General features: G+C 41.8%; 1 long non-coding RNA gene across 2 annotated transcripts; it reads right to left on the bottom strand.

Moving 5' to 3' along the window:
• Positions 1-452: 452 nt before the first annotated feature.
• On the bottom strand, positions 453-4,429 carry LOC115084149. 2 transcript variants are annotated; one of them, XR_003854484.1, is made up of 2 exons: positions 4,318-4,429; positions 453-3,112 (listed from the first exon to the last, which is right to left on the bottom strand). It is a non-coding gene; the product is annotated as an uncharacterized LOC115084149 (long non-coding RNA). The 2 variants fall into 2 exon arrangements; XR_003854483.1 differs by having other exon boundaries at positions 4,311-4,408.
• Positions 4,430-8,824: the final 4,395 nt, after the last annotated feature.

The raw sequence follows: 8,824 nt of genomic DNA, 5'->3' as shown, positions 1-8,824 counted from the left end.
ATTGTTATTGGTGCCCTTTGCCCCTCACTTAGAGCCTTGAGGTGTTCATGCTGCTGTTGGTACTGCTTTCTCCCTCTGTCAGTCCCTTGGGAAATTCCTGACAATACTGTTAGCTGCTTGCCCTCTTCATAGTGCCTTTGGGTTTTCAAGGCACTATTGGTGCTGCTTTAATCTTCTCATGGTGCCTTGGGATAGTCAAATCAGTGTTGCTGCTTCTTTACTTATCTTTTGGTGCCTTGGGCTGTTCATGAACTTCATGCCACTGTTGTGGCATGAAGTTCATGAAGTTGTGGCACTTTTGCCCTTTTTCATTGCCGTGGAGTCTTCATGCTACAGTTATTTCTTTCATTTGTACTTGTAATGAAGTTAGACATAACACAAGTAATTACCAACACCATGAATGGATGAAAGCACTCTCGCCATGCCATTTAGATGGGAAAAAAAACCCAATATAAAGTTTAGGAAAGGAACAATCATTTTAATCTGATCAAGTCATTATTGTTCTACACATCTCATAGGTTTATAGTTTGAGCAAAAGGCAATTAATCCAAACAGCATGCCCCAAAAAAAGCAAAGTCAAACTGTTCCAACCTCCAGAAACAGAGAAACATGCATTGAAAAAAGCACTGGTGTGGGAATTTTTAACAATCTGCAACTCTGCTCTGAAAGGAAAGCCACAGAAAAATGGTGTCCAGCAGTGCAGGATGGGTCAGCCAAACCACCAGTGCAAAAAGAGTGCCAAAGCTGCTCAAGAAAAAAGCCAGCACAGTCGAACTATTACAGAGTCCTACCCAGCCTCCTCTGCAAAGGCTTCTAATGAACTTGGCAACCTATAGCTGCCACTGTTGCTCCTTGTTCAGTAACACCTTTTGCTTTCACTGCCAGAGATTGCTAGAGATAAAATCAAACAGCATCATTGATAATGCACATTTAGGATTACAAGCAGGTGATTCATAATTGCATAAAATGAGCAATATAAATGTATAAACAACATTCAGAATGATTCATCATGGGATACCACAATTTTTCCTCCTATTACTTCATGGCATAATAATTATTATTTTTTTTATAATTTTCTCTTTATTAAGCTTTACTTTTTACACCAAGAAACTATCACAAAATATAATATAAGCAAAGTTGTGTACAGCTTACATCAAATCAATACATTTTAACATAATCATTATATGCCTCACAAGATCCATATGGGGACATTTAAGAAATCAAACTAACAAAAATAAAACTAAGCCAGAGGGGAGGTAGGCTAATTATTTTAAGGCCTTACTTGTCTGCTGTTAGTGGGCTCACTTTAATCTCAGCTAGGAAAATCTCAAGATGTGCTGGTTCAGAAAATATAAACTTCTTGCCTTGATAATGTATATGACATTTACAGGGAAATTTTAAATAAAAAGTTGCCCCAATCTCCAGGGCTTTACTTTTCAAGGCAAGGAAATGTCTCCTACGAGCCTGAGTAGGCTTGGAGACGTCAGGAAAAATGTATATTTTCTGTATGCAAAAGGGAACATCCTTATTTTTAAGGCATTTTTCAAATTCACCTTCTTTCTCTCTTTCCAAAGAAAAGGAAACAAACAATGTTGCTCTTTTATTTATAATATCTAAAGATTCTTTAAGAAATGTTGAAATACCTGGGCTGCTCTCTGTTGCCCCGCCAGGGGTATTATTGGGCTGGCTAGGAAAATAAAAGGTTTTAGATATAGCAGGAATTTTATTCTCTTCATATAATAAATTTTCCTGTAGGAACTTCCTAAACATCTCATAAGGAGATAACAGTCTTGTTGCTGGAAAGTTAACAAAACGTACGTTCTTTACTCTTATCAAATTTTCAATATTTTCCAATTCTATATCTAGAGACAAACTATCAGTGTTATGCATATTTTCAGTGTTCTAAATATTCTGAACTTTTGTTGATTAAACCTTAACAGAAGATTCCAATTCAAGCAATCTTTTCCCCTGTTCCTCAATAGACAATCTGTAACATTTACTAAGGAGGAGAGACAAGAGTTAACCTGTGATACATTTGAGTCCAACTTGACCAGCATTCTCCACAAATCTCCCAGCGTGACGTTGGATGAATCTTCAATATTCACTTGAAGATTACCAATGCCTACAGGACGGGTTCCATTCAATATTCCTTGTTGTTGCAAACCCAACTGAGATGTTACAGCAAGTTTCACTAAAGGGGACTTTAATTCTCCATCACTCACATTTGCAGAACCGCATTCAATGGAATCCTCCTCAGCTGTAGCACCTGGGGGTTGGGGAGTGTAGGGCCATTGCCCGGACTCAGAGAGACACCCAAGATGTCTCGAATGCAGTCCTCTTGCGGCATATCAAGCCTAACCACATGCTCATCCATGGGGCCGATGTTTCTATGGGAAGCTGGAGATGAGGTGATGATCTTTGCCTTCCTTTTTCGACCCATGAAACCAGAAGTCCACTAAAGGCAACTTCCAGTTATGCAGTCGAAGCTGGTCGAAGCCGGTCAAAGCCGCGCACCCCTTCAGCTCGAGCGGCTTAGGCAATGCGCTGGTGGCAGCAGCACGTCGCTCTGCTGCAGGATTTGAAGGTCCCAAGGTCCCACAAAGATGACGTCAGCGGCCGGATCGGGACTCAGCTGGTTCTTTTAATCTGATTAATAGTCTCACCAAGATGGTCGGAGTGCAGGAAAGGCTTCTCCAAGGACTCCTCTCCTTTACCACGGTCCCCACAGTAAGCCGCTCTGCTGTGGGATTTGAAGGTCCTGCGGTCCCGCAAAGATGACATCAGCGGCCGGCTCGGGATTCAGCTGGGTCTTTTAATCTGATTAATAGTCTCAGCAAGATGGTTGGAGTACAGGAAAGGCTTCTCCAAGGACCTCCTCTCCTCTACCACGGTCCCCCTTCATGGCATAATTATATGTCCCAAACAGCCACTTATTTCTTTTTATTAAACTATTTTGTATGCATTTACAAAATTGCAACATTTTTTACTTTCCTTGAAGGTACAGAATTGTATGCTGCACATTTCAGGGCTAAAGTCTGCTTTAAGAAAGATTCTTCATTAATAACTGCTTTATATCACTCCATTTTGAAGGCCTGAATATCTCTTTCTGTATCTGAAAAAATACAAACTTTAGGAATTTAACTGTTTTAAGAGGACCAATCATCTGCTTAAACATCATCAGATGGATTTGTATTGTTCAATATCATAAAACCTAATGATTTGCCAGCATTACAGCAAGTTTTCTTATTTATCACCCAAGGTTATTAATCTATAAAAAGAATATTTGTGGCAAGACCAGCTATTTTTTTTGCCTGGGGAAGATATTCAGAATTATACATCCCTCCCCACCCATGCACTCTTTTACAGTCTCCTCACATAGGATCCCTCTCTCTAGCACTCACACCCATGCACCTTCACACATGCTCTCTCTCTCATCTCTCAGGCTCGCAGTCTTACACACACATACAGTTTAATTCTCTCCGAGGCCTGCTCCATCTTCACCGCAAGTACGACGGTCTCTGCACGCGGGACGCCGGGGCCTGCCAAATTCCGCGCAGAAATAGGAATTTCTGCGCAGCTGCACAGATGGGAATTCTGCGCAAATGTTGAACTCTGCAGTAGCGCAGAATTCCCCAGGACTAACCCTTGTACACTTTTGCCTAGAAGGAAACTTGCGTTTTTGCATCAAAGCTAAGCTAAGAAGCCTGCTTCAAGGGAGGGCACTTAGCCATTACACTGCATAGTACAGATTAGTATCTGCTATGTCTGCAAAACAGAGAAAAAATATTGAAACATCTGCCATCATGAACATAAGAATTGCCCTACTGGGTTAAACTAAGGGTCCTTCAAGCCCAGTATTCTGTTTCCAACAGTGGCCAATCCAGGTCACAAATACCTGGCAAGATCCCAGAAAGTAAATAGATCCCATGCTGCTATCATACAGTGATAAGTGGCTATTCCCTAAGTCTGCTTAGTTAATAACAGTTTATAGATTTCTCATCCAGGAACTTATCCAAACCTTTTTTTTTTAAACCCAGCTATGCTAACTGCCTTAACCACATCATGGCTGAAATATAAAACATTCTAGTGTTTCAGTTCATCATGACTTTTATTGCCACTAACTCAATACTCAGAATTAACAAATGAACATTTGTAGTTTCACAGAATCCTCTGAGAATGAAGGCTATATATTAAAAACAAAAGCTAACCTGTAAAACCTACTTTTCAAGTTAGTCAAAATAAAGTCTCAATAAAATTCACTATACACTACATATTTGAAAAAAAAAAAAAAGCGTCCTGATCAGAGTCACCTGGTACCTTTCCTTGCTGAGATTGAAAGATAATGCTGTCTCTGGTGAGTCAGGTCAACGGGGGCATTACCTCTTCTGTTCCACCCCGCAGTCTCCTCCGTAAAAATGCAGCCTTACAGTTCAGTCCCAGTGACCGTGGAAAAGTTCATTGTAATTTTATTGGCTCTTACCATGGAATTTATTTGTTCTTCTGTCCAAGGTATACATGTTGTGCACTTATCTTGGCATCAGTATGTCTGCTTTCAGCTGAATGCTCAGTAAACATTTTTATCAGGACAGTCTGGGGCCTGCAATACAAACATTTAGCTAATGAGCTACTTGTCCCTTCGCCTCCACCAAACAGAACTGCAAAATAGAGCAAGTTAAACAGAATCCTCTAGGACAAATTCAGGTCATCTTTTACAGGGAAAGTGGAGTGATAATGCAACAAAATTCCAGTTTAAGAAGAAGTGATAATTTAGTAAAGTGCTTTACTAGTCCTGCTATCACTCCAGTCAATTATACACCCTGTGTTTGCCATTTTAAATGGAAAGGAGGTTAAAAGAGAAAGGCTGAGATAATGAAAGATTACTCATGAGAGACCAGGACTAGATGACATGGGGGCAGTTTACTTAAGATCGTCTTTTATGTCATATCTGTTATAACAAAATACAACTGTCCACTCTTTAACAGTATAGAAAATGATTGTACTAAAATTAAAAGGTGAATTGCAATTCTGATTTTTATAGTAAAAAGCTTCTATCTTGCTATATTCGGAGTATGACCTGCAAGAATCAAAAGTACTGTAACCCAAAACATAACTGCAACATTAATACTTAAAAAAAGGAATTATGATTATTTCTGAAATAATCATAACATATCAAAATAAAATAAAAACATACTTTATACTATGGACCAGTTTATTTAAGATCACTTTTATACCTAGGGAAACAAAAGTCAGTAACCCTGATAGATGTACATCATACTATATAAGAACATAAGATTTTCCATACTGGGACAAACCAAAGGTCCATCAAGTCCACTATCCTGTTTCCAACAGTGGCCAAGCCAGGTCACAAGTACCTGGCAGGATCCCAAGTGATAGATAAATTCTATGCTGCTTATTCCAGGGATAAGAAGTGGATTTCCCCAAGTACAACTTAATAATGGTTTATGGACATTTCTATAATAAATACAAAAGAGCAACACCTCCCAAATCTTAAATCAAAAATAACAAACAAACAAGGTCATTTATCAAATTGCTATAAGGCATTTTCGCATGTGTTAAGCCCCTTTAACGCATGCGAAAACGCCTTTAATGCCTGTGAAAGCACCATAAAGCATGGTGCGATGCAAATCAGAAAAAAGGGAGGAGTTTGGGGTGTGATTTGTGACCGAGTTCATAGTTTTGCAAAGCTGTAACTACACCTTTTTCATTTGTGTAAAGCTGTGTGATAGGGATTTATATTTTGCAAATGCTGTTTTTAAGCTCCTGGAGAAATAGAGAGAGAGAGAGAAAGAGAGACTAGCTGTGATGGCCTCACACTAGATAGGTATTTATATCTCTATGGGAGGCCCACCTGTCACTCGAGGTGAGGTTTAGGTATTCGTGTAGGGGTTAGGGGCCACTTTGACATTCAAAGTGAGACGTACAAACAGAACAGTGCTCTCCTGTGAAGATTTCATGACCTTCGGAATGAGGAAACTCACTCTCAACCTAGCTTGATGGACTCTACATCTGTCTCCAGAATAATATTTTGTAAAACTTTATTTGTACTGTACAGTATATGAATACACTCACAATGAATCCCTTACACAGAGACAGTGGGGTGGGATGGTTGGGGAGTTTGGTGACCAAAAAGAAGATTGCAGGTAGGAAAGAAGGCAAGGCTGGTAGCAACCAGGTTAAATAAGGTTGAACATCATGACCTTGCCCCCACCAGTTAGCTTCCTCCTCTTCTCTCTCCCCTAACCAATTGACCTAGCTTCTCCCCTTGCCCCAGCGAAATAGGAACTCATCCTCTGCCCGGGCTTAAAATGATGTTAGCCCAGGCGGAACGCAGCAGGTGAGCTGGAGTCCATCAAACTAGGTTGAGAGAAAATTGCACATATCTCATCTTTGGGTGAGTTTCCTCACTCTGAAAGTCATCAAATCTCACTTTGAATGTCAAAGTGGCCCCTAACCCCTACACGAATACCTAAATCTCACCTCGAGTGACTAGGTGGGCCTCCCATAGAGATATAAATACCTATCTAGTGTGAGGGCATTGTGGCTAGGTGCTCTTTCTCTCTCTCTCTCTCTCTCTCTCCATAAAGTGTGAAAAAGAGCACTTCACATAGGTATTTGCACAAATTGTGATAAACTGTCTATTACCATAAAACACACCCCTTTTCCTATCACATGCAATATTTAGTGCATTTTGATAAATCCAGGCCAAAGAGATGTAGAGACTACAAAGTCAACAAACAAATTATGTAATTTGTTATTTTATTTTCTATTTAATCCTCTAGTCCTGCCCATTTTCCATCTGGGCAGGTATGAAAGAAGAATACACAACCAAAAAACCCAAACAATTTTATCCACTACATTGCTTATGAAACTATTACACAGTTGTACATATATTGTTTCCTATATGACCAACTGAAGCATTTTTTATACTGTGAGGAAGATACATGGACGATTTTGATGATTTAAACTTGTGCACAAAGTTTTGTATATTTCATAGGAAAAAAGGTCAAAATGTTTGTTACAAGACCAAACATAGCAGAAGCAGAAAAGGTGATGGCATTCAGACCTGGTCTGGCTATGAAGCCAATGATAGAATGGACCCTTTGTTTCATTTTCTTGCCAGAGATAAACTCAAAAAAAGAAGTTGATTATTGCTTAATGTAACCACCACCTAAACTAATTTCCAGAAGGATAGGCATGGAAAACAATATTGATAAATGTAAACCATTTTGACTGACATTTGTTATAAAAGCCTCTTTTAAATAAATAAATAATATAAATGTGGATGTTAGTCTAAGAATAGACCATAAAAAAAAATCAAAACAAAAGGGGAAACATAAAAAATAAAGCCCATTCCTTTGTTGTTTTTACAGTTCTCACAATAGTTTTTATTTTGAAATTAGGCTTTAAAGCAAACCTGCAGGTTTGAACTTGATTAAAGTTTTGGAAAAAAACTTGGATTATAAGAACCTGTAATTATTATTTTAGAAGGCATCATCCGTACACATAGTTAAATTCAATTACAGATTATCCCACCTCCTATGTATTCTGAGACGTAAGCGAGCCAGTGCATTATGGGAATTTCAATAAAAACAAAAATAGGCTGCTTCAGAATTGCCTTAACTTTAATTTTGTAGTCTGTCTCCAGAATAATATTTTGTAAAATTTTATTTGTACTGTACAGTATGGGCTGGATTTTAAAAGCCCTGCGCAGCATAGGCCGCCGGTGCACGCTAGTCCTGGGGCTTCGTAAAAGGGGCGGGGAGGGGCGTGTCCGGGGTCAGGAGGAGGTTCGGGGCGGGACCGGGGGTGTGGCGCCGGCCCGGGGGCGTGGTCGAGGCCTCTGGACCAGCCCCCGGGTCGGGTGATGGCGCGCCAGCACCCCGCTGGCACGCACAGATTTCCACCTGCTTTTGGCAGGTGTAAATCTGCCAACAAAGGTAGGGGGGTTTAGATAGGGCCGGGGGGGTGGGTTAGGGAGGGGAAGGTGCGGGGGGGTGGTGGTGGAAAGAAAGTTCCCTCCGAGGCCGCTCCGATTTCGGAGCGGCCTTTTTGCTGACCAAAAAGAAGATTGCAGGTAGGAAAGAAGGCAAGGATGGTTGCAACCAGGTTAAATAAGGTTGAACATCATGACCTTGCCCCAGCAGTTAGCTTCCTCCTCTTCTCTCTCCCCTAACCAATTGTCCTGGTCCAGCAGTGGACAAATGTTAAGCAGCGATTGGGTCTACAGCAGCGGCTCTCAACCAGTGTGTCGCCACACCTCCCAGACACCACTGACCCAGCTGCTCCCCCTGCCCCAGCGAAACAGGAACTCATCCTCTGCCCGGGCTTAAAACGCTGATAGCCCAGGCGGAACACAGCAGGTGAGCTGGAGCCAGCGGCACCAGCGTGGGCCCTTCCCCCCCCCCCCCCCCCCCCCGTGGCCCAGAAGAGGAAGTGGTATGCACTATGCAGCGGTCACGTGCACGAGAAAGAGAGACCATGATAGTGTGTGCAGCATTGGCCCAAAGAAGAGAGGCGCGACCTTCCGGACCCCCGCTGGACTTTTGGCAAGTCTTGTGGGGGTCAGGAGGCCCCCCCCAAGCTGGCCAAAAGTTCCTGGAGGTCCAGCGGGGGTCAGGGAGCGATTTCCCGCCGCGAATCGTTTTCGTACGGAAAATGGCGCCGGCAGGAGATCGACTGCAGGAGGTCGTTCAGCGAGGCGCCGGAACCCTCGCTGAACGACCTCCTGCAGTCGATCTCCTGCCGGCGCCATTTTCCGTACGAAAACGATTCGCGGCGGGAAATTGCTCCCTGACCCCCGCTG

This window comes from Rhinatrema bivittatum, chromosome 2 (genome assembly GCF_901001135.1).
Source record: "Rhinatrema bivittatum chromosome 2, aRhiBiv1.1, whole genome shotgun sequence".
In the NCBI taxonomy this organism is placed as follows: Eukaryota; Metazoa; Chordata; class Amphibia; order Gymnophiona; family Rhinatrematidae; genus Rhinatrema; species Rhinatrema bivittatum.
This window is presented reverse-complemented; position numbering and strand designations above follow the sequence as displayed.